General features: G+C 40.4%; 1 protein-coding gene and 1 pseudogene across 3 annotated transcripts in view; one reads left to right on the plus strand and one right to left on the minus strand.

Annotated features, from left to right (window-relative positions):
- The window catches only part of Zfyve9 (zinc finger FYVE-type containing 9), a 133,551-nt gene extending 125,722 nt beyond the window's left edge, over nucleotides 1-7,829 (minus strand). For both annotated transcript variants that reach the window (XM_021200452.2, XM_021200451.2), the window contains exon 1: nucleotides 7,466-7,829. The gene's annotated coding sequence lies outside the window, so the exon portion shown is untranslated. The remainder of the gene's footprint in view (nucleotides 1-7,465) is intronic.
- Nucleotides 7,130-8,560, plus strand: LOC110323830 (annotated as a pseudogene). The gene is made up of 2 exons (XR_002380648.2): nucleotides 7,130-7,222; nucleotides 7,283-8,560. The product of XR_002380648.2 is annotated as a translation initiation factor IF-2-like (transcript).
- The last annotated feature ends 16,825 nt before the right edge of the window (nucleotides 8,561-25,385 follow it).

The following is a 25,385-nucleotide window of genomic DNA, read 5'->3' on the forward strand; positions in this document are numbered from 1 at the left end:
TTTTTTTTTTTTTTTTTTTTTTTTTTTTGGTTTTTCGAGACAGGGTTTCTCTGTGTAGCCCTGGCTGTGCTGGAACTCACTTTGTAGAACAGGCTGGCCTGGAACTCAGAAATCCGCCTGCCTCTGCCTCCCGAGGCAACAGAGTGATCTAAAGTGATTTCTTTTCAGTGCTAGGAATCACACCCAGGGCCTTGCACATACTGGAAAAGCACTATACCACTGAGCTGCCTCACTAGCCCTTAGCTTCATGAAATAGGGACTCACTATGTAGACCTGAATGATGTCAGACTCATGATCCTCCTGCATTAGCCTGGGATTACAGGCTTGTGTCATCTTACCAAACTCCCCCAAAGTAATCTTACAATGGAAAAATAGTATGTATGATGCATAATAAAAATTCCAAACTTGTACTTTGATATTGAAACAATGGTGCCCTGCAGTATTTCCTAACTTGTTTAAAAAACAAAACTTTAAAAATATTAGCCAAGAAGAAAACTAAAAATAAAAATATTAGCCAAATCTTTATTGTTAAACTATGTCTCCCCCCCCAAAAAAATCTCATAAAAAAGTTTTAATACCTTGAAAGCAGAATAAAATATAGAGCAATATTCTAAACATAAGACTAAAGAACAGCCAGGCGGTGGTGGCACATGCCTTTAATACCAGCACTTGGGAGGCAGAGGCAGGTGGATTTCTGAGTTTGAGGCCACCCTGGTCTACAGAGTGATTCCAGGACAGCCAGGGCTATACATAAAAACCCTGTCTCGGAAAAACAAACAAACAAACAAACAAACAAACAAACAAAGACTAAAGAACAATGACTAATAACAATAATAATTGTTTGGTTTGGTTTAAGACAGTGTCTCACTACATATCCCAGACTGGCCTTCAATCCCAACAATTTTCCTGCCTCATCCTCTCAAATGCTAGGATTACAGGCGTCCACCACTACCTCTAACAATTAATCTATACTTATATAAAAAGTATATATCATAGGTAGGTAATGGCAATCATTAACAATCTATCAGACCTGGGTACTTAAAAATGTTAACATACGACTGGACTCTAAATTTTTAGAAATGTTTTAGCAGATTTAAAGGAAAATCAAGCCTGGGGCTTACAATTGCCTTTTGTTAACAAATGTTCTTTAGACTAGGCATGGTGGTGCTTTCCTGTAATCCAAACACTTTGGAGGCTGAAGCAAGTGAATCCCTGAGGTTTGAGCTATATAGTGAGTTCCAGGCCACCATGGGCTACAGTGTAATATTCTGGGGGGTGGGTTAGGGGGTTTTCAGAGGGGAAACAAGGAAAGGGGATACATTTGAAATGTAAATAAAATATCTAATAAAAAATTTTTTAAAAATCTGGTGTCCCACCCCCACTACCACCCAATATGATTAACCAGTTCCACTTAATGAGCTCACTAAAAGTATACAGTTTTTATCCTCAAGCCAAAAACATTTCTTATCATCAAATCTCATAATTTGTCTCCAAGTAAAAGCTTCAACAATATACCTAATGACTGTAAACAAGTTATGAATAGGAAATAAAGCATTACCTTTCCACCTTACTCGGGTGGTTATAATCAAAAGGCAGGTAACAAACAAGAGTTGGTAAGGATGTGAAGAAATTAGAACCTTCACACACTTGCTGGTAATAACATAAAATGTTGCAGCCACTTAAGTCAGCCAGGCTGTTCCTCAAAAGGTTAAATTGACTAAACAATTCCACTCCTATGTGTATCCCAATGGCAATAAAAGTATACATGCACATAACAATCTGTAAAAGAAGTTTCTTTCTTCTTCTTCTTCTTCTTCTTCTTCTTTTTTTTTTTTTGGTTTTTTTCAAGACAGGGTTTCTCTGTATAGTCCTGGCTATCCTGGAACTCACTTTGTAGACCAGGCTGGCCTTGAACTCAGAAATCTGCCAGTCTCTCCTGCAAAGTGCTGGGATTAAAGGCATGCGCCACCACCGCCCAGCAAGAAGTTTCTTAACATTATTCATAACAGCCAAAAAACTATACCCAAATTTCAGAATAATAAATGAAATGTGGTATATATCTATACAATAGAATATGATTGAACAATAGTAAGAAATAAGCTACAGATTCATTATTATTGAGCTCTGAAAACGTAATTATACTGATATAAACCAATCGCATCATAGGATTCTATATATTAAGTGTTCAGAATTGATAAGAAGGTCTTTAGAACAGAAACACATTAGTGTTTGTCCAGGGCTGGGGGAATTGGGAAGATATTGGGAGTGATTGCTAATAGATACCAGTTTGAAGTGATGAAAATGTTCCAAATTAGATAGTATCAACATTTATACAACTCTATGACTATAGTAAAAGCCATTAAATTTTATAGTTTAGATGGGTAAATTATGTATACATTAACTTGTATCTCAAGACATAGACCATAAAAATAGACCCTTCCCTAATATTCTAAATTTGGCTGAAATATATGTACTATTCATTTGTAGTTTAAAGTCTCTACAGCTAATGTTGTGGAAGCAATCTTCATTGCTTAAAGATTCCTATCAATGTACATTAAATTCTTTTTCCCTTGTGTAACAAAAACTGTTTCTTGACTTTGAATACCTTTAACAGATTTTATGTTTACTTTATTTTCCAAAAAGTTCTGAAAGGTATAAATACAAATATACATACTGTTCAATTTTTTACAACACTTCAGTTCTCTTAGTTGGACTATTTAAAATAATTTAAGCAAGGCACAGTGGTTCATGGCTATAATCCCATCACATGGGAAGCAGAATGAGAGGATCAGAAGTTCAGGATCAGCCCCAGCTACTATCACAAGATCTAGGTTAGACCAGGATACATCAGACCTTACAAAAAGAAAGAAAAAAAATTAAAGCACTACCTAATTTATAAAATGGAGAACTTATAAATAACAATTTCAAAGTATTTATTAAAATACTTAAATAAATAAATAAAATTAAATAAAATTTATGATGAAGTATGAGACATTCTATTAACTATATAATCAAAATACTAATTCTGTAAACTTGTCTCATCCTTAATTTGGCAATCTTTGCAATCGGTCATGCTAGCTTTATTTCTTTTTTTTTTAATGTTTATTTCTTTTTTTAAAAAATAGTATTTTTTTTAAAGATTTATTTATTTATTATATGTAAGTACACTGTAGCTGTCCTCAGACACCCCAGAAGAGGGAGTCAGGATAGTTGTGAGCCACCATGTGGTTGCTGGAATTTGAACTCTGCACCTTTGGAAGAGCAGTCGGGTGCTCTTACCCACTGAGCCATCTTATCAGCCTGCTAGCTTTATTTCTTAGCAGAAAACTGAATAATGAATAATCTTTTAAACTTTCTCAAAACTCAAAGAAATATATTTTCCATTTCTAGAGTAATGCTTATTTATATATAGAACAAGCTCTGATTTATTTAATCCTCACAATAATCCTATAAAATGTATACTATTAGCTTTATTTTATAGACGAATAAAGACTTAAAAGAGTGTAAACAAGACTGATCAAGAGGCAGGTGGATTTCTGAGTTCAAGGCCAGCCTGGTCTACAAAGTGAGTTCCAGGACAGCCAGTATACACACACACACACACACACACACACACACACACACACACATGTATGTATGTATGTATGTATGTATGTATATGTATGTAAGTTATAAGAACTCTGATTCTTGTAACTTGGGACTGGAGAAATGGCTCAGTGAGCAGATGGCTCACTGGCTGCTCTTCCAGAGGTCCTGAGTTCAATTTGCACCAACCACTTGGTGACTCACAATCATCTGTAATGGGATCTGATACCCTTGTCTGTCATGCAAGCATACATACAAGTAGAGTAGTCATATAGATAAGTAAATATTAAAAAAAAAAAAAAAAAAGAACTTTGATTCTCGGGCTGGTGAGATGACTCAGTGGGTAAGAGCACGCGACTGCTCTTCCAAAGGTCCAGAGTTCAAATCCTAGCAACCACATGATGGCTCACAACCATCCGTAACAAGATCTGATGCCCTCTTCTGGAGTGTCATCACTATAGATTATAAGGAAAAGTCTATGCTTTGAGTAATACTCTTCAGTTCTTAAACTAAAGTACATGAAGTATTATTGTTCAGCATCTGCAACTTGGTATTTTCCAATGATAAGTATATACCAAGAATGTCACTCTATATATTAATTCACACACTGCAGGCCAAATATCCACAAATGAAGTAAAATTAAAGACCAATGTAAAGCTTAAAGTAAAGTAACAAGTATATCCTAGGCATATAGAATATTAGTTTAGTTAAAGATGAAATGAAAAATATGTGCACATTACAATAAAAATTTTCCCATCAAATTTTTTTTAAAAATCCAAAAGTAGAACTAGTCAAAAGAAAGAAAGAAAGAAAGAAAGAAAGAAAGAAAGAAAGAAAGAAAGAAAGAAAGAAAGAAAGAAAGAAAAAGAAAGGACGAACAGAAGGAGACGCTGGATAGAGGTCCTGAATTCAATTCCCAGCAACCACATGGTGACTCACAACCATCTGAAATGGGGGGGGGGGTCTGGTGCCCTCTTCTGGTGTGTCTTAAGAGAACAATGGTGTACTCGTATACACAAAACAAATCTTAAAAAAAAAAAAAAAAAAAAAGGAAAGAGAGAAGACAACCTATATGTACACAGAGTACACAAGATCTGGCTTTTATTTTTCTTTTCTCCAAAAGAAAAAATGGAAAGGAACATTTCTCTTTCCTGTCTATGATCACTTGTACCTCACAGAAACGTTTACTTCCCTGGGAGTAAAGAAACAAGAAAGTATAAGAAATGCAGAACCTAAGTATCTCATTGCTCTTCACATCTGACTCCATACTCTGTACTGCAGCATGCTATGCAATTAATAATCATAAAACACTTGTATACCACCCCTAGAAACAAAAGAACTTAAACTAAAATCTAGGCAATTATCTTTTAATCAAGCTTTGTACTTTGCAACCACCAGTCTGTGGCAAGCACATAAGAGGAGCCAAATAAACTTCCATGAATGGAATAAAAGTGGCAGCTTAGCAACAGAGGAAGGAATGAGTTCATCCCTACTCATTCATTTGTTCTTTCTTCACTAAGGAGTTAATATAAAACTGGTACTTCCCAGGCAACACATGCTACTCTTTCTTTAAAGAAAACATTGAATCAGAAATTGGAAAATAAAGGAACATTCCATATGATTTTTTTTTCCCAATTCTGAGAATTAAACTGGGGCTTCCAGAGTGACCTCCCATTCCTTAGGGATGCATGCACTTGAAGGGCAAGATCCTGGATGAGACACAGAAACCCTAAGCAGAGATCTACCTCATTTCACTCAGATACAACCTTTTTCTGACCCTGCCATGTAACAGTTAATTAAACTTGTCCTGCTTCCACAATTAGCTAATTGCTAGCAGAAACCTTGGTCATTTTTGTATTTCCCAGAACACCTAAAACAGAACCTGATATTATTATCACCTAAAATTATACTTTAAAAATTTATACTTTAAAAATTTATAAAATACTTTTTGTATGCTGTCTTCTAAAAGCCTTCCAAATACCTAACTGCATTTTACAGACAATATTGACAGGTTTCCTTAACATTCCCACCACAGGCTCACCATGTTTGTTGACTGAAACAGCTGTTTTTCTAGCTGCATTACAAAACCATTATCTGTTGCTATGAAGACCATCTGTAAGCCACTTAAGAGCAATAGTTTTGCTAGAGAGAGGACAATTGTGACCACCTAAGCAAATCTCTTTTATCAGTTATGTCCAAATTTGGTAGTACTAAGAATCAAGAAGGTTGGTAAATATAAAAAAAAAAAATCAAGATCTTTGAGTTACAGTTATACCTACAATTCTGATTTAGGGGACTAGAAATTGAGTATTTTAATCAGCACCCCCAATTCTAACACTGAGAAAAGAATTCGACTTTTAAAACCGAAGTTAACCAACATACTAATCAAGCCAATGTTTTACAGTTAAAAATGGTTATAAATCTTACAGACCTGACAAAGGCAAGGCTACAACACTAACACAACGGGTCCTCAAACTTCTTCAACATGATGACCCTACTTAGACCTCAGGAGATTCCCACACTCTGTAGGAAGGTTAAGTCTGGAGTCTTACAAGTAACTATGCATATTAACTGATGGCTCTAACTCTAGTAATTAGTAACATATTTTATAAATTTTAAACAAATATCTGGCTGTAAAGTGGACCAGCCAGGCATTCTTAATTTAATACCAAAAAAATAATAATAATTTTTAAGTCACTATCAGTACACTCTCACTGTAAACTCTGAATGACCATCAAAACATATGACATTACCAGTAATCTCTCTCCAGTTATTAAGTACATATTGAAAGCCAATATAGTGCCTCTCTGCATATCCAAATTTTCTACTATATATACATATTTTCATGCATTGACGTTCTAGATGTACATATAAGTCCTATATAGTAGAAAAACGAAAATAACCTGTAATCACATTTATCATAAACAAGAAGCACCCCCCCAATATCTGACGTGTAATGTCAAACTACAATCACTTTTTTTTTTACATCATTACCAGAACAAAACAAATCATTTTTCTTGTACAACTGAGTTTATATCCCATTTTCGGCATGTCCTTGCAATTAGGATAATTAGTACGATTTAAAATCTTCTTGCCATCCGTTGTCTTATTTGAGTGCAACATTTTAGTACCAAGGACTGGGGCATTAAAACATTTCCTGTCTCTCTGAAGGTGGAAAAGACATCTTCACAAAAGATTTTTTTTTTCTTTTTTAACTGTGAGTAGCTAGGAAACTTAGCAAAGATGGGATGGGGCTTTCTCCAAGGCAGACCTAGCTCAGAGACAAGATGTAACAGAAGGAGCAAAGGATGAGCTAGCGGCAGGTGATGAAATTTCACCTCAAAAAAGGACGCAAAAGGCTGTGTCTCCAGCAAGGGAGGCGTGAATGCTACTCCCAGAGTATCAGGGGCTCCGAGCGCCCCGCACTCTCTGCACCTCAATACTCCCTACTCCCCACCCAGGGGGGGTGGCTCCGCAGGACTCAGTCTGCGGCTCAAACCAGCCAAAGCTGTTTGCAAACAAGCGTCCTCTGCCTCCCTCCGGGATGTGCACGCAGGGCCCTGGGAAGGAAGGCACGCTCGGCCCCGCCCGGGACAAACGCGAAGGGCACCGGTGCGGCCGCCAGCCCGATCTTTACGTACCCGGCCGCGCCGGAACCCAGGCCCGGCTAAGGGCTTCCCGGCGACTCGGGGCCTAGTCGCCCCCCGCACGCCTTCAGTCTCCCGGAGACCCACGGAGAAAGGGCCGAGGCCCCAGAGCTCCGGGGTGCCCGCGGCGGCCGCAGTGGCAGGACGCTCCGTCCGCCCGGCCCAAGAGCAGGCGCCAGGACCCCTGGGCGGCGCAAGCAGGCGAGCCCCGGACCGCGGCGCGCCACACTCACCGCCTCTCCATGGCCCGGGGGTCGTCACTCAGCCGAGAGCCTCGTCCTCAGCGGGGCTCCGCCGCGAAGCCTCGCACTCCCGAGGGGGCTGCGGTCTCAGCGGCCGGGGCTGAGGCCCAGCACCTCTCCAGCCGCTTCAGCTACGCGGGTCCGGGGAAGCGCGGGCGAGCGCGGCCGGGGGCGCAGCTTACGGCGGGACGACCGAGGCGATGCAGGCGGACGGGCTCGGCGAAGCCTCGGGCGCCGCCGCGGTGGCCGCTTCAGCCGCCCGCGCCGCTGGGTCACAGCGCCCCCTGGACCCCACGTCCCGCTACGGCGCCGGGACTGCGGCGGCCGCACCGGGCACGAGCGGCAGGGAACGCGAGGCAGCGCGACCTGGGGGTGGCGGGGCCCCGTGCGCCCTGCGCCGCCCGTCCGTCCGTCCGCCTGCGGCCCGCGGCCCGCCCCTGACGCGGCTTCCCGGGAGCCGGAAGCTGTCGGTTCCCCCACCCCCACCCCACCCCCGTCAGACCCCAGCACCTTTTTCTTCCCTCCAGAAGGTATGTGGATGCTTTCGTCACTCGTCTCCGAGAGCGGGAATGTGAGGGAATCTCGGTTCATTGTGGAGACAGGGGGGGTCCCTTTTAATCCCCTCAGTGCGTCAGTATGAAAGGAGAGTGACCCAGAACAAATCGCTTTTTTCTTTTCCTAAGCACATGCACAATCCCTTCCCAAAACAGATAAAGGAATAATCTTTGACCTCAACTTTTTTGGAGAGCTACTGTGCAGATTCACTACAGAAATTTGCTATAGAATCCCTTAACCCCTATCCTCACTTACAAAATAGAGGGGAGAAAACAAAAACAAAACAAAACAAAACAAACAAACAAAAAAGGCTGACAAAGAGAAGAATAACCAACGGGTTGTCCTGAAACTGATAAACAACTTAAAGGTAAGAAAAGAATCATCCTTTTACTAACTTAACGCTGGCCACCACCTCTACCACTTCTGTGTCATCCACCCCTTATCAAGTCCTAGGTAAAACTGAAAGGAGGAAGTTGTGGTTATATTAAAGGCTATGCAGTCATTTTGTTTACAAATGCCTCCTGTTTGATCTTGCCCAGCCTCTAGGATGCTAACATAACATAACGTCACAACCAAAAACTAAAGACTGTCAGAAGGGAAATGGGGGGGAGGAACCTTTTAATCCCCTGGTCCCTCAAATTCCCAAATACAGTGTTTGGTTGGTTGATTGGTTGGTTTTGTTTCTGGGTGCTATAGTGGAACCAGCAAGGACTTTGGTGTCAGGCACACCCTGATGCCACTGGTTCCAGTTACATCATGTGGAGTTTTAGGACCCTGGCAAGTTATGTAATATTTTTGAACCTCTGTTTTCTCCTGCCTGCCTAGCTGATCGTGAAGGTTGGGGATGGAAGGACAGGCCTACAGTTCCAATTTCTGTTAATTCCAGAACACCCTCACACTTAGTCATTCTTAATCTGGAGATTGTACCCATCTGTGTGTGTTTATCCCACCACACTCCCCCACCCTGTGTGTGTGTGTGTGTGTGTGTGTGTGTGTGTGTGTGTGTTCCTATCAAAAGGTCATTCTCATCATCCTGGTCTAGGTGAAATTTCCCTGAATTTCACCAGTGCATTTATGTAACATCCTCCTCTGAAGAAGAGAACCTAGAATTCTGGATCCTTTGACAGTCTACAGCACAGCAGATATCAAAATAGAACCAGTACATTTTACTGCATGAAAATATTATAAGCAATCTTGCCTTACCTTAGATTATGGCCTAATAGTAACAAGACGTGGGGAAATTACATAAGGAGTCCAGGAACTGTTCAAGTAAGAATTGAGCAGCCACCCAGAGAAAATATAACCTAGCAGTTCTTTTCTCATCAATGAAAGCTGTTCCTGTACAGTCCCAAGTCTGCCTTTGCCACATACTTCTGAGTCACATTACAAAAAAAATAAAAAAATAAAAAAAATCACTATCCCCTTTTTGTAACGACAGAAACTAGCTCGGGAGGAAATGGTGATTCATCCTCACAACATCTCTAAGAGTTTAGTACTTTGGTACCACCACCAAAGGGCATCCAACCTAGAGAAAAGCTGCAAGGAGACCCTATAACTATAGGGTCTGACAGCAGGCTTTTCTAGAGTAACAAGAGAACACTGTTAGAGTGCATTGCTGATGATAGCATTTGTTCTTTAGAAGGGGGTCCTTTAATTTACATCAGTTTGACTCCCTGACATGACATTGGCACTGTCCTTTCCAATCCAAGCTCACTGCCACTGCAGAAAACCTACATCTGTTTGTGAATAATCAGGACGTCTAGGGTGTAGCTACAGCACGAAGATGATTCATTTGTTCCCAGGACCAGTTTCTTCTTGCCTCACACGTTCTTCCCTTCTATTCAAACTCTTGCTGAGGGAGGCTGCTTGATAGTAACCTGCTTAAAATCTTTTTGTCATATGCTGGCCAGATGGCTCAGTGGGTAAAGGGCCTAGTGATCTGAGTTTTATCTCTGGAACCCCACGATAGAAGGAGAGAATCAACTACACAGGAGGCATGTGTGCACCCACAGTTGGTCTTCTTTTGTCCGCTCCCATTTCATCCACAACTGTTTCCCCTCCTGCTTCCTCATCTTACTCTCAGCTCCTGACCTATCTCTCACCTGCCTCCATTCTTCTGCCGAAGATCTATTTCTGTTTCAAGCCACTTCAACTTTCAGTCAGTTGTCTTGATTCTGCCACTCTCGGTTTGCATTGATTTCCACCACTCGCCGATGACTTTAAAGTATAGCATACTCCCCTCCTGGTAGAATTCCCCACTTCCAATTCTATAGCATTGACATCCTTTAGGAAGTCAATATTGTAAGAATGTTTTCAAGAAAGTTTAGGTTCCTCTTTAGTAGAATTTTCTTTGCTCTTTAAACTTTGGGTGAAGCTAGACATGCTTCTCTTCATCCACCTGTATATCTGTTTCCTTCAAAGGCTGAGGCAAAGGGACCAACCACTATTGTCCAGGAGTTGGGAAGCAATGTAGGCAACATACCAATAGTCTCATCTCAGAATTCTAAATGGGGGCGGGAGAGATGTTCAGTGACATCATCATCCAACAGGTGCCTAATCCAGATCCTGGGTATTGTATTTAATTGTTAGCACTCACTACTGGACAGTTGGTCACAAAACCTAACAAATTCTACTTCTTGTTTTGTTAAATTATCCTCCTCCCTTAGCACACCTCCCTGCACACAAAGGTACAAACCTTTTCGTCTAGGATATGTGAATAAATTTTAAGTTTACAGAAGGGAAAGGGGAAAGAGAGAATATATATATATATTTTATATTTGTGTACAAGAATATATACTGTATAAATTTCGTTGAAAGAGAAACATAAAATCTCATCTGTGTTCTTTTTAACCCTGTACTTTCCCAACGTATAACTCTTCATCAGTACAAGGCCAATACATCTCTCCCTGTATGTCGCCCGTATCAGACTGTGAGCCTGTTGGCCAGATGTAGTGTTTTAGTCATCTCTGTATCGCTAGACCTGGTCTCAGCATGGCTACCCTCAGGCTGAACTAGATAGCTTACATCTTACCTGCTCCGTGACTTTTTAAGGCTTGCTTTCAATTTTCAGGACCTAAAATAAGAATTCCCTTTGAGAGTTGTAGCCCAGAACTGAACCTACCCTGCTGCTGACAGCTGTGGTCTCTCACAGACTTCTTCCCTCAACAAATGCTGCCCAGAGTCAAACCCCAAAATCCAGTGTCTTGTAAAGCAGATAAGCCCCAAAGCAGGCCAAAAGTCAGTTAAGTATCCCAAGCTGAAAAGGGACCTGGGGACATCTGGGGGCTGGTGAGGCCATCCTGATCCCTAAAAAAGAATAAAGCAGCCTACAAGATGGCTCAGTGGGTAAAGGGACATGCCTCCAAGCCTACAAGATGGCTCAGTGGGTAAAGGGACATGCCTCCAAGTCCGATGTTCTGGGACCCACGTGGTAGAAAGGAAGAACTTCAAGTTGTCTCCTGACTTGTCTATGTTCTGACCTCTACACATGATGCACCCACCACACACACAAATACAATCATTAAAAACAAATAAACAAGCAAACAAATCAGGGGCCGGAGAGAAGACTCAGTGGTTAAGAGCACTGACTGCTCTTCCAGAAGTCCTGAGTTCAATTCCCAGCAACCACATGGTGACTCACAACCATCTGTAATGGGATCTGATGCCCTCTTCTGATGTGTCTGAAGACAGCTACAGTGTACTCATATAAATAAAATAAATAAATCTTTTTTTAAATAAATCAATTGCAGCATAGGTATTGAACACAAAGAAGTAACTATATAAAAGATATATAAAAATGTTCATTATGTTTTGGTTATTGACATAAAAAATATAGGATAACCTAAAATAAATAAATTACATCATCTCCACAAAAATATTGTTCATCTATTAATCTTTTTGTAATATATGTGTATGTGCCTGTGTGAGTTTATGTACATTACATGCATACAGGTACCCAAGAAGGCCAGAAGGCATCAGACACCCGAACCTGGAGTTACAGGTGGCTGTGAATTACATCATGTAAGTGCTGGAAACTGAACCTGGTCCTCTGCAAGGGCAGTACACATTCTTAACCACCGAGCCATCTCTCCAGCCCCCACTAATTGTTTTTAAATTATTTTAAATGACATTGAAAACTGCTTATGATTCAATACCAAATTAATAAAAGTATAAAGTAAAAAAAGAATGTATGATTCAATTATTTTACACATATAAAGTATACTTAAAGATTCATTTTTGTTATTCTTAATAAATGTGCCTATGTGTGTGCCTGTGTGCCAGTCTATACCTGGGATGACAGTTGCCTTCAGGAGCCAGAGGTTTCAGATCTCTTGAAGGTAGAGTTAAAAGTGGCTATGAGCCTATGGCATGCATGCTAGGAACCAGATTCAGTCCTCTCTAAGACCAGTACAGACTCTTAATTCCCCAGCCATTGCTCCAGTTCCAATATGCTTATATTTAGAAGGGAATAAATAAAATGTTAAGTGCTTGTGGGAATTTTTTACTTTATAATTTGGAATAATTTCAGATTTAAAGATTGCAAAAAATAGTACTTCCAAATCCCATGTTTCAGCCATATCTAATCACATTTCCTTTAGAATGCTTTCTCTTGTTCTATATTTTTTCTGTCTCAATAAGAGATAGATATGTGTGTGTATATATATATGTGTGTGTGTGTTTGTGTATATATATATATATATATATATGCAAGTACATATATATGTATATATACCATTGTAATTATTTTAGTTTTTAATTTTAAATTTTTAAAAAAGATTTATTTATTTTATATATGTGAGTACACTATTACTGTCTTGAGACACACCAGAAGAGGGCATCGGATCCCATTACAGATGGTTGTGAACCACCATGTGGTTGCTGGGAATTGAACTCAGGACCTCTGGAAGAGCAGTCAGTGCTCTTAAACCCTGAGCCATCTCTCCAGCACCCTATTTTATAAATTATAATTACATCAACTTCCCCCTTCCTTTTTCTCTCTCCAACCCCTTCCACATACTCCCTAAAATCATAGCCTCTTTTCATTTGTTATTGTAACATACACATAAATATATGTAAATATATAAATGTAACCTGCTCAGTCCATTAGTGTTACTTGTGTGTATATTTCAGGACTGGCCATTGGTTTTGAGTGATCAATTAAGGGACCTATCCCTGGGGAATAAGCTGTTGCTCCCACTCTTAGAATTCTTTAGTTGCTTGTTGCTCTTTGTAGGGGAGGGGCCCTGGAAGGTTTCCCCCTTCACTGTTAGTAGGTCTGTTGGTGCTGTGTTTCTTTAGGTTTTGTTTAGGCAGCCATCCTGTTGAGGTGAAGCTTGCCTGTCATTTCTCGGAAGTACAGTGTCCCAGCTTTCCTGGTCCTCTGCCTTTTACAGTCCTTCTGCCTTTCTTCTGTGCTGTTCCCTGAGCCTTCGAAACAGGAGTGATGTTGTAGATGTATCAGTTGACGCTGAGCATCCCAGATCATTGGTTCTTAGTAGTAACTATTTCTAACCCTTTGTTCCTAAATATTTCCTCAAAAGGATATCATAGTATAATTATAAAGATTAGAGATATTACATTAGTATAGCATTATGGTCTAATCTACAAACTTATTGAAATGTTGTCAATTGTCTCACTAATGTCCTTCATAGTAAAAGAAAATAATCGCTGGGCGTGGCGGCACACACCTTTAATCCCAGCACTCAGGAGACAGAGGCAGGTGGATCTCTGTGAGTTTGAAGCCAGCCAGGACTACAAAGTGAGTCATAGGCCAAACAAGGCTAGTAGTGAGACCCTATCTCAAAAAAGTCTAGACTACAATATGGGACCATACATTACAAGTAATTGTTGGGGTCCTAGACAGATGGCTCAGTTGATTATGTGTTTACTGATCCAGAGGAACCAAGTCAGTTCCCATGAACTAACATCAGAAGCTCAAAAACACCTGTAACTCTTACTTCTCAGGGATCCAACACCCTCGTCTGGCCTCTACAGGTGCCTCCTTGGGCATCTTGGGGCACACATACAAATAAAAATAAATCTTTTAAGGATTTTAATAAAAATAAGTCTTTAAAATAGTTTAATGTTTTTTTATGTTGTAACAGGTTCTTGGTCTTGTCTTTTGTGACTTGACAATTTTGAAGAATGTGTTTATTTTGTAACCTTTTGTGGTTTGGTTTTGTTTTTCAAGATTTATTTATTTATTTCACATATGTGAGATGGTTATGAGCCACCATGTGGTTGCTGGGAATTGAACTCAGAACCTCTGGAAGAGCAGTCAGTGCTCTTAACTGCTGAACCATCTCTACAGCCTTTTTTTTTTTTTTTTTAAAGATTTATTTGTAAGTTGTTTTTTTTTTTGTTTTTTTTGTTTTTTGTTTTTTTTGGTTTTTCGAGACAGGGTTTCTCTATGTAGCCCTGGCTGTCCTGGAACTCACTCTGTAGACCAGGCTGGCCTCAAACTCAGAAATTCGCCTTCCTCTGCCTCCAGAGTACTGGGATTAAAGGCGTGTGCCACCAAGCCCAGCTCTCCATCCCTCTTGTATCTTACTTAATTTCTACCTCTCAGAAATATACCCCACCACTTTGTTTGCTAAGACAATTTCTTTAACACTTTAAAAGATCTTAAGCGTGCAAGTGTCTTGCCTGCATGTATGTCTGGGCGCCACGCTCTCACAGTACCTGAGGATGCCTGGGGCAGGTGGTCTTGGAGCTGGAGTTACAGATGGCTTTGAGCTGTCATGTGGGTGCTGGGAACTGAACTCAAGTCCTCTACAAAGTAGCAAGCACTGTTAGTCACTGAGCTGCCTCTCTCCAGACTCTAAATTTCTTTCAACTTCCCCGCCCCCCCCTCTAGACAGAGACTCATTATGTAACCCTGTCTGTCCAGGAACTCACTCTGTAGACCAGGCTCACCTCAAACTTAAGAGAGCCACCTGCCTCTGCCTCCGGACTACTGGAAAATTTCTTAGCCTTTAAACTTGTTACAAGTCACACTCTTTGGGCAATGTGGTGTTTTCTCCACAACTTTTAGAGATGTTAACTTGTAAGCCGTCAACAATGCCCTATAGAACCATCACAGAGGAACCTAATTGTGATGGTCTGTAAGAAGCCCACACTGGTTCTGCTGGGCGTATGTTACTCTCTAAGAGAGCCCTTTATTTAAAAAAAAAATTTTTTTAAAATTGTATGTTCGTGTGTGTGTGTGTGTGTGTGTGTGTGTGTGTACATACGGAGGTAAAGGAACAACTCAGGAAGGTCGGCTATTCCACCATGAGGTTCTGAGGGATCTAACTCAAGTCATCAGATTTGGTAGCAAGCACCTTTCCCCACTCACGACATTTTGCTGGTTCTATTTGTATATATATTAAATATATTAATATCATTATATATATATATATATATATATATATAAATTTATTTATTTTTCCAACACAGATTCTCTGTGTAGCCCTGGCTGCCCTGGAACTCACTCTTATAGGCCAGGCTGGCCTTGAACTCAGAGATCCACCTGCCTCTACCTCTGAGTAGGCAGGAGGGTCAGGGGTTCAAGCCCACTTCTAGCTACACAGGGAGTTTGAGGTAAACATGACTCTTCCTGACCCCAAAAGGGCCTAGGAAGGGTGCTGGCTGGCAGCTGCACTGAAGGTTATTGTGACTTGTGTTACCCAAACCTCCTTTGTCTCTAGTGACTCCAGCAGCTTCATTAGTCCCTAAGGCCTAAGCACATCCCACAGAAACACTTCAAGGAGGGGCTGAACCCTTTGTCACTCTGCTTCATGGAAGTCAGAGGGGAAAGGGAAGGTGCATTAAAATGAGAGTCATTAAAAGATGGAAAATTGAGCCGGGCAGTGGTGGTGCATGACTTTAATTCCAGCACTTGGGAGGCAGAGGCAGGTAGATTTCTGAGTTCGAGACCAGCCTGGTCTACAAAGTGAGTTCCAAGACAGCCAGGGCTACACAGAGAAACCCTGTCTTGAAAAACCAAAAAAAANGCTGGGATTAAAGGCATGCGCCACCACGCCCGGCTTGTAACTTTTTGTTTTAACTTGAGTTTTTTTGATGTTAAATTCAAGGTATGCATATTTGTAGGAATACTGAAGAGCTGTCATGTCTTGTCAGTAAATTACATCAAATGTAATGTACCTTTGTGTCCCATGGCAACAGAAACTTTGTTCATTTGTTCAAAATATTACCGACTGGATTTCTCTGACATAGAAATAACTTTTTGTCTTGTTTCTTTTTTCCTTTTGTTTTTGTTTTTTAAGATGCAGGTTTATGTGTGTTGCTTAAGGACTATCTCAAACTTATGGTCTCAAGTAACCCTCTGCCCCCACAGTAACTGGGATTGACTATTTTAGATCTGTGATTGATAGATCTCTTTGGGGGACGATTACTTGAAAATACCTACAAATTTTAACACTAGTTGATGATTCTTGTTTGAAACAATGATTACTGTAGAATCGTCCAACAGTTGTCTTGAGTCCATCATTGCTCCTCTTGGTTATCCTGTATTTGTTGTCTTATTGAGGTTCTCACCATTTCCATCAGTTTTCACTGTGCATGGTAGCTTACACCTGGTCTCTCTCCTACCGTGATCCACATTGATACACCCGTTGTTTTCAGCCCTAACTGACCTGGGTATTCCGTCAGCATTTCTTTGTTTATTAGGCTTCCCTGCTTTCTGTCACTGTGTCAGGCTTACTTTGTACTGTACTAACCCTTGTGCTGGAATAATTTGGTTCCCTAAAAACACTAGTTCCATTTAGTGGAGAATGCTTCTTAAAAAGAAATGCTGAGGTTGGACACGATGGCACACACTGTAATCCCAGGTTCTTGTGGGTCTGAGGCAGGAGGATAGTAAATTTAAGGCCAATCTGGCTAAACAAACAGATCTAAGTGTTAAGTATCATTCCTCACTGTCTGTGATTCTGTTCTTGTGGGGTCTTTCAGTGAGCAAGACTAGATCATAATTCACACCTCATTTTGACCTGAACATCATTTTAAGTAATTAAATTATTGGGTTGCATGTGTACACATACATACATGAACATGCACATGTATAGCATGGTATGTGTTTGTGTAGAGGTTAGAGGACAATTTTCAAGAGTTGGTTCTCCCCTTCAATCTTGCTGAGTCAGGATCTTTTTTGTTTTCCCTCCTGCTGAGCCATGTATTCCACATTGGCTAGACTGAAAGCTTCTGGGCAGTTGTTTCCATCTCTTATCCCTCTGTAGGAATGCACGATTACAGACGTGTACCAGATGTTTCCATATCTTATCCCTCTGTAGGAATGCATGATTACAGATGTGTACCACTGCGTGAGTTTTTTGTCTAGGTTCCAGGAATTAAACATACATTCATTGCCCATGCATTCATGACCCATATCTTTGATCCCAGCAGAGGCAGGAGGATCTCTCAGTTCCAGGACAATCTGGTCTACAGAGAAGATCCCAGGATATCTAGGGTTACACAGAAAAACTCTGTCTGGAAAGATCAAAGGAAAAAAAAAGAAAAGAAAAGGGTGTGTCAGTCTAAAAGAACCAGTTTTTGAGACCAGAAGCAAATGTAAGAATCCAGCTATCTTGTGTAAAGTTTTTCTTACTTTAAAGACATTTGCAAAAATGTCAACAATAATCCAGGCAAACTAGAGTAGACTTGGAATAGACATTTCAAGAGGTAAAGCCATCAAACTCAGGATTGGATTGGCATGTGGGAAAAAAATAAATAAAAGGGAACCTAGTGAAAAAGAGAAGTCAAGGTTGACACTTGAGTTTCTAGCTTGGGAAACTAGTGAGTTTATTTTAGACAGAGCAGAGGAGGTGGAGCAGGCTTGAGGAGAAAGACGAAGAGTGCTATTTCAACATACCCACATATTAAGAAACTAAAATTCACATAGATGACATTGTATGTCTAAGATGACTGGAATCAGCAGAGCTGAGATTCCAACCCAGGTCTGTCTAACTACAAATCTCTGTGCTGCTCAGCACTGCCAGGCCTCCTCCCACACTTGGATTGGGAATGTGCACCAACCACTAGGGATGGGCAGTCAGTGGGGACCACTTACAGTATGAATAACCTGCTCTCTTACACGTCAGATTCACCTGACTCATAACATGAGAATATTTCCTCAGACATAATTACTATTATTAGCATTGTGCCCATTGTGACTCACACTGCCATCCTCTGGTTGCAGTGCAAATGCATTAAGATACACCTGATGGAGCTGGTGAGATGGCTCAGCAGGTAAGGGCACTGACTGTTATTCCAGAGGTCCTGAGTTCAGATCCCAGCAACCACATGGTGTCTCACAACCACCCATAATGAGTTCTTACGCCCTCTTCTGGTGTGTCCGAAGTCAGCTACAGTGAATTTATGTATAATAATAAATAAATCTTAAAAAAAAAAAAATGATACACCTGATGTCTTGTGGTGGCGGTGCATGCCTTTAGTCCCAGCACTCAGGAGGCAGAGGCTGGAAAATCTCTCTGGATTCAAGGCCAGCCTGATCTACATAGTAAATTCCAGGAAAACCAAGTTACACAGAGAAACCTTGTCTTGAAAACCACACACACACACACACACACACACAAGATACACCAGTTTTTTTTATGTGTTTTTTCATTTAAAAAAATGTGACTGGAGAGATGGCTCAGTGTTTAAAGAGAAGTGGCTGCTTTTCCAGGGGACTCAGGTTCAAGTCTCAGCATGCACATGGCAGCCCACAACTGTTTATAACTCCAGTTCCAGGAGATCTGGCACCCTCCCTCACACATGCCTACAGGTAAAACACCAGTGCATATTAAGTAAAAATAAATAAATAAAATTTTTAAAAGAGTTATGAGCCAGGTGTGGTAGTATATACCTTTAATCCCAGCACTTAAGAGGCAGAGGCAGGTAGAGAGTCCAGCCTGGTCTACAGATCGAGTTCCATGACATCCAGGGTTACACAGAGAAACCGAGGAGAGAGAGAGAGAGAGAGAGAGAGAGAGAGAGAGAGAGAGAGAGAGAGAAGGGGAAGGGAAGGAAAGGAAAGGAAAGGAAAGGAGAAAGTTGCATGTGAAACGGTATGGCATGTATGGTGCAATGGAGAAAAAGACTGGAAATAGAAGTTCTAATGATGTAAAGATAGATTGGTCAGTGGAAGAGGTTGTTATTGAGTCTTTGAGTTTTACTTCTGCATATCCAGTTCAGTCAGGACTCCTTTAGCCCACCAGCCTATTCTTATATTCTTCATTACTCATGAAAAAAGATAGCACAGTATTGTGGATAGTATGGTGTGCAGGGTAGTACAACACTTTACAGTGAACAGATCTGTTATGAATTGTATGTAATATAATTATCTGTGTTTTCCAATGGCCTTAGGCGAACCCTGTGAAAGAGTCATTCTGCCCCCCAAAGGGTCATGATCCACAGGTTGAAATAGACTGCTCTAGAGAGAATTAAAATGTATCTTGTTCAGTGATTAAGTGTTTATCATAAGATATTCACAAAGCTAAATCAAATTGCATTTCTATCCACCAACTCTTCAGATTTTTTAAATTTTTTAATTATTTTATGTATATGAGTGTTTTGTCTGTCTGTCTGTCTGTATGTATGTATGTATATGTAACATATGTGTATCTCATGCCTAATGAAGTCAGAAGAAAAGGGCATTGGATCCCCGGCACTGAAATTACAGATGGTTATAAACCACCATAAACCTCTACAAGAGCAGCAAGTGTTCTTAGTCACTGAGCAATGCTTCCTGCTCCTTCTTTTGTTTTCTGTTTTAGATAGGATTTCATGTAGCTCAGGCTGGCATTGCCAGCATTGAACTCAATATATAGCTGGGGCTATCTAGTCTTGAACTACTAATTCTTCTGCCTATACCTTCCAAATGCTGGGATTCCTGGCATATACTACAACACCTGGTGGCCATTTTAAAAAGTTATATTTTAGGAACCTTAAATTGTATAAACATATAACTAAAGTATATGAAGAAAGGTATTAAATGCAGATTGTGCTTGCTTTGTGCAGTTATGAGATGAATGAATTTTGGTGTCCACAGTTTAGTTTCACATCAATCCTCCAGCAACATAATTCAAATTTCATTTCTCACAGTATATTAGTTAAAGGTAGACACAAAAGCATAGGCATTGCTGCTCGCTCTTTAGAATTCACTAGGGAAGTCATAGAAGTGCACAGTGACTGGTCATGAGGCACCTCATGTTGTGCTATCAGGGATCAATCACTTCACAGCTGCTATTAGAGTCTTGCCCGGACAGCAAAGCAGACCTTGTGTTGCCCTGTTTTCTAGCCATAGTATAATATACCATTTTGCAGAAATTAAAAAAATGAAATGAAGCAAAGAACAAACGATGATCAGACCCAAAATTAAACTTTAATGTAAAACTATTACAGGAGAAATAGGAGCTCATCAGGCAGAACCCAGAAAGCCTAATGACCTGAGTCCAATTCCTAGAACCCACATAAAGGTGAAAGGAGAAAAACAACTCTACACAGTTGTTCTCTGACCTCCACACATGTACTGTGACATGCACAAGAGAATAACAATTTTAAAAAAACAGTTGAGTATAGGAATTTTGACACTGCTACTGCTTCCCTTTGGAAGACTATACATATTAGCCAGAGGAACTTAGTGAAGACAAACTTACTGATCTAAGTGACGAAATTGTGATAAAAAGCATGAATGAGTCCTAGAGAAAGTGAGACTAGCAAAAAAAAAAAAAAAAAGTTCCATCAGAACAATTCTAAGATGTATTTCACATCACAACATCGAAAGTATACAGAGAACAACATGTTTGAAATAAATCCAAGCTTAGAAATAGAAGCATGTTCTTAGTATAGAGCAGTTGCCTATTCTTGCTATAAGTTACATAAAAAGTAATCAATGTTCAAATTACTGCCAGTTGTTTTCTAAAAGAGAAAACAAATATTTCCGTTTTAATGTTTTGAATTGAATATTTTCAATTGTGGTGTATGATATTAATGGAAAAAGAGTGGTCTGTTCGGCCACTGGAGCCAGGACAATTGTGTTTCTACAGGCAAAAGAGTGATACTGGACATCTACCAACAACAGACTCAAAATGGATCAAAGACTTACGTATAAAAACTAAAACTATAAAATTCCTAGAAGGACCAGGGATGTAAATCATTTTTACCTTGAATTACGAAATGTTCTTCTGTGATAACAAAAGTATAAAGCAACCTAAAATACATAAAAATGACTTCTAAAATTTAAAACTGTAATGAAGGGCTGGTAAGATGGCTCAGCAGGTAAGAGCACACGACTGTTCTTCCAAAGGTCCTGAGTTCAAATCCCAGCAACCACATGGTGGCTCCCAACCATCTGTAACAAGATCTGGTGCCCTCTTCTGGACTGTCTGAAGACAGCTACAGTGTACTTACATATAATAAATAAATAAATCTTTAAAAAAAAAAAAAAAACAACAACAAACTGTAATGAGCTGGGCGTGGTGGTGCACGCCTTTAATCCCAGCACTCAGGAGGCAGAGGCAGGCGGATTTCTGAGTTCGAGGCCAGCCTGGTCTACAGAGTGAGTTCCAGGACAGCCATGGTCACACAGAGAAACCCTGTCTCGAAAAACCAAAAAAAAAAAAAAAAAAAAAAAAGTAATGAAATTGGTACTAGCAGAAAATGGCAAATGCTACATATTAGGGCTTGTTTCATCAATCATCTAGACATAAATTAAGTGATAGAGTAAATATTGTTTTGTGTATACTGCTATTATGAAAATGACATAGAGAAAGAAGGTTCAAGTGGGTAAAGTGCTTGTCACACAAGCCTGATGCCCTGCCGCCCATGGGAAGCCAGATGCAGTGTATAGCCTCCAGGCAGACAAGAGGCAGAGAGATAAGAGAATTGACAGAAACTGGTGGATCAGTAAGCCCTTCCACAGCAGTGAGCGGCAAAAGGCCTGACTCAAACCAAGGTAAAGTAAGAACACCCAAGGTTGTTCTCTGACCTCTACATCTCCAAACCTTGGCAGATGAACACCCATACTCAGCACATATACCATACGCATGCATACGTGCTCACGCATGCACGCCATCAAGAAAATAGTTTTACAGTTGGAAAACAAATATTTTCACCAAACCATTTGTATGGTTCATAGATAAGTCAAGATTTCAATAGATGTCTATGTTGTTTCATTTTCATGTTATTTACACTAAAATATCAACCAACATTATGTCAGAGCTATCCTAGGAAAGCCAGTGGTTAAACATTTACCAGCAGTAGCTGAAAATGGTAGCAAAAATCCTAGAATCTAGCATCTCTTTATCATCTCACATGTTCTGTGTTTGACGTTTGCCCAAGTCACAAGTAAGTGAATGGATGGTCCTATCAGATCATGAGCTGTTCCTCTGCACTTTAACACTACCTCCCTGGATAGCCAGGAAATTTTGTTTCCCATGACATTCCAGAGTAAGGACAGGTAGTGAAGAGATGTGAAGCCAGTTGTCACCAGACTAGCTAATAGAAATGCCCTTCTCTTTGAGGCTTCTGGTGAGGCTGTGCACCTGGCCAAGGAGGAGGCCTAGGGAAAGACCTGCCGGGGCTTCTCTGTATGGGCAGACACAGAGCAGACAAATAAGCCCTGTCTTGTTTGGGGGTTTTTCTTTCCTCTCACTCAACTCCCTGAGGCATAGTCTTTAGCTGGGAATTAAACAGAGACTTGGCCCCATGAGAGAGTCAGGTCTGAACTTGGCTTCCAGTCCAAGCTCTCTCCTTGGCTTTAATCACTTGGAATGTTACTCCAACTTTATCTTATTTACTCAGAGCCTCCTTGGGAGGTGAGCCAGGGAGTAATAAAAACAGCTTTCTACATACAGCCCTTTCCAGCTTACAAAGCTTTGTCCATGTGAGATGTGTAAGCTCCCTAATGGCCTTGTATGGTGAGTATGGAAGGGGCTAGTAAATCTATTGATGAGAAAAAAAGAGGCCCAGAGGCATGGTGCCCAGGTATGCTAAAACATTGTCTTCTGTGAAACAAAAGCATTATACCCTAGAGCTAGGAGTACTCAGGATGATTATAGTTATTTGCAATAAAAATTGCATACCATACACTTTCATTGCACCTCCATATTAGGTTTTTGAAATTGACACTAAACTTTGAATTAAAGGAATAAGAAACCAAAGTCTAGACAATTTAAGGAAGTTGTCCTGGATCACACAGAACTGTCAGAGCAGGGGTTTAAATCCAAATCTCATCTCCCAGCATTACACCCATATCAAATAGCTAGCCCCGACTCATGAAGCAGTATTTGTGTTAGAAAGAAATTATTTTATTAATAAAGGAAGGAGAAAGAAAAGTAAACCAATTGAGCTTCCACCATTCAGTTGTTAATCAATATTCCCTAAGAACCACATCTTCAGATTGTACTATGTATAGACTAAAAAGTTATATAGTAAAACAGGTTAGATCTCCATGCTTAAAGTGCTTTTATATATATATGGGGGTGGGGGGTAGCAGTGACTATAAAGGATTCAGTATAAATTGTGTAAATTCTGGAATATTATGAGATCATTGGGAGAGGGAATAATGGGGACAGGGAGATCTTTGAGAGAAAATTACTCAGGAGAGTCCAGGAAAGTCTTTTTGAGGAAGTGATATTTAAGTGAGACCAGAATCCGAGTCATAATGAGGCAGAGAACAGTGTGTGCTTAAGCACAGAAAAATGGCAAGAGATGGGGCCATGGAGAGGGAGGCAAGGGTTGGATCATAAAGACTGTGCCTGTTGGGAGAGATTTGAAGTTTTCTCTCAGTGGGAAATCTTAAAGGGTTTTCGATCAAGGGAGAAATATGAACTAATTTATGTTCAAAATATTACTCTGTCTATTGAGAAAAATGAAATTGCAGACACAATATTTGAGACATGGTAACAAGAGAGTTTTATTTCAGAAGCCAGGTGAGATGGTGACATAGTCTAAGCCCAGAACAGTATCAGCAAAAAGGGAAAACTGTAAGTGATAAATATGAAATATATACCAGATAAATTCGAAATATATATCTAGGTATTATAAAATTTCTTATTTAAACTCACAAGCTAGTGATGTAGTTGTTTTATAGACTTTTATAAATGAGGAAGCTGAGACTGAGAGATTTAATGACCATATTTTGTATTTTCTCTTTTTTCAATTAATAGTGATCTCTTGGGTAGAAAAACTCATATTTGAAACCCAAAGTAGGTGCCATGGTGATGGATATATGGAAAACCCTGTCTGAAAAACCTGTCTACCTCCAGATATAGAGATCGGCCTAGATAGGCAGCGTCTGTGGTTAGAGATGAGTCTGGTAGAACACTGTATTTAGCCTAGCACACCATCAGGTCACCAGTTCCTCTGGATTCCAGGCGCTAGAAGCTGGACAATCTAAATTTAAAAAAAAAAAAAAAGAAAGAAAGAATTTAACCCGTGCCATAAAAAGATATAGCTGTAGATTGCCTGAGCTGGAAAGATTGCTTTCAGATAACTGGACACAAAGGTCTCGGGTCACAGATCAGCAAACAAAATCTAAGTTCCAAAAGGTCTGGGGGCTTGCCAGAGGCACTTAGAATGAGAGAGACAGATGTGGGCCGACACCAGGCCTGTTAATGCCCAACCATTGGTTCCCACAGCACTGAGCTGTGTCATTTGATCCAAAAATCCTTTTCTGTATCAAACAAGCTCTAGATGTGGAAACTGTGGCTCCCATTTCTGCTCCTGGGAGGTCTCTTGCAGAAGCACAAGGTCTATAGCATTTATATAAAGAAGGTATACGTTCCCTAGTGGCAAGCCTACCCCTGGGAAGCTTCTTAGAGCATCCCTCAGGATGTGAAGCTCCTAGTCTCCCACCTCCGTGAACTTCCTCTTCCAGGTGAGCTCTAGACTTTGGGAAAAGATTTTTCTCTCCACCACTTTTTACCATAACATGAATTACCATAACACTGAATAAAGAGTCAAATCCTAATAAGGCATAGGCCCTGAATATTGCCATTCGCTGCTATGTGACCCCAAGACAAATCTTTGTTCTGTTATAGGCCTGTTTCATCTATTTAATAAGGACAGTGGGCATAACTTCTAAGGGGGGCTTGCTATTGATGACTGTGGGGGATCAGACCTATTAGTTGCACAATCCCAGGTCCCTGGCACATAGTAGACTCACCAGAATGCTTGGCTGCCTGGTGAGGTAGAGTTCTCAAGTGGAATGGAATAACTTCCAGGACGCTCCTGCCACCCATCCCGCCCTCCTTTGCTCTTCCAGAGTGTCAGTTGATGACCAGAGGTGCCTGGGATTCAGAATCATTTCCTTCCTAGCAGTCAAGGGAAGAGCCCTGGGCCCCACCCTAGCACT

Source organism: Mus pahari, chromosome 6, assembly GCF_900095145.1.
Source record: "Mus pahari chromosome 6, PAHARI_EIJ_v1.1, whole genome shotgun sequence".
Lineage (NCBI taxonomy): Eukaryota > Metazoa > Chordata > Mammalia > Rodentia > Muridae > Mus > Mus pahari.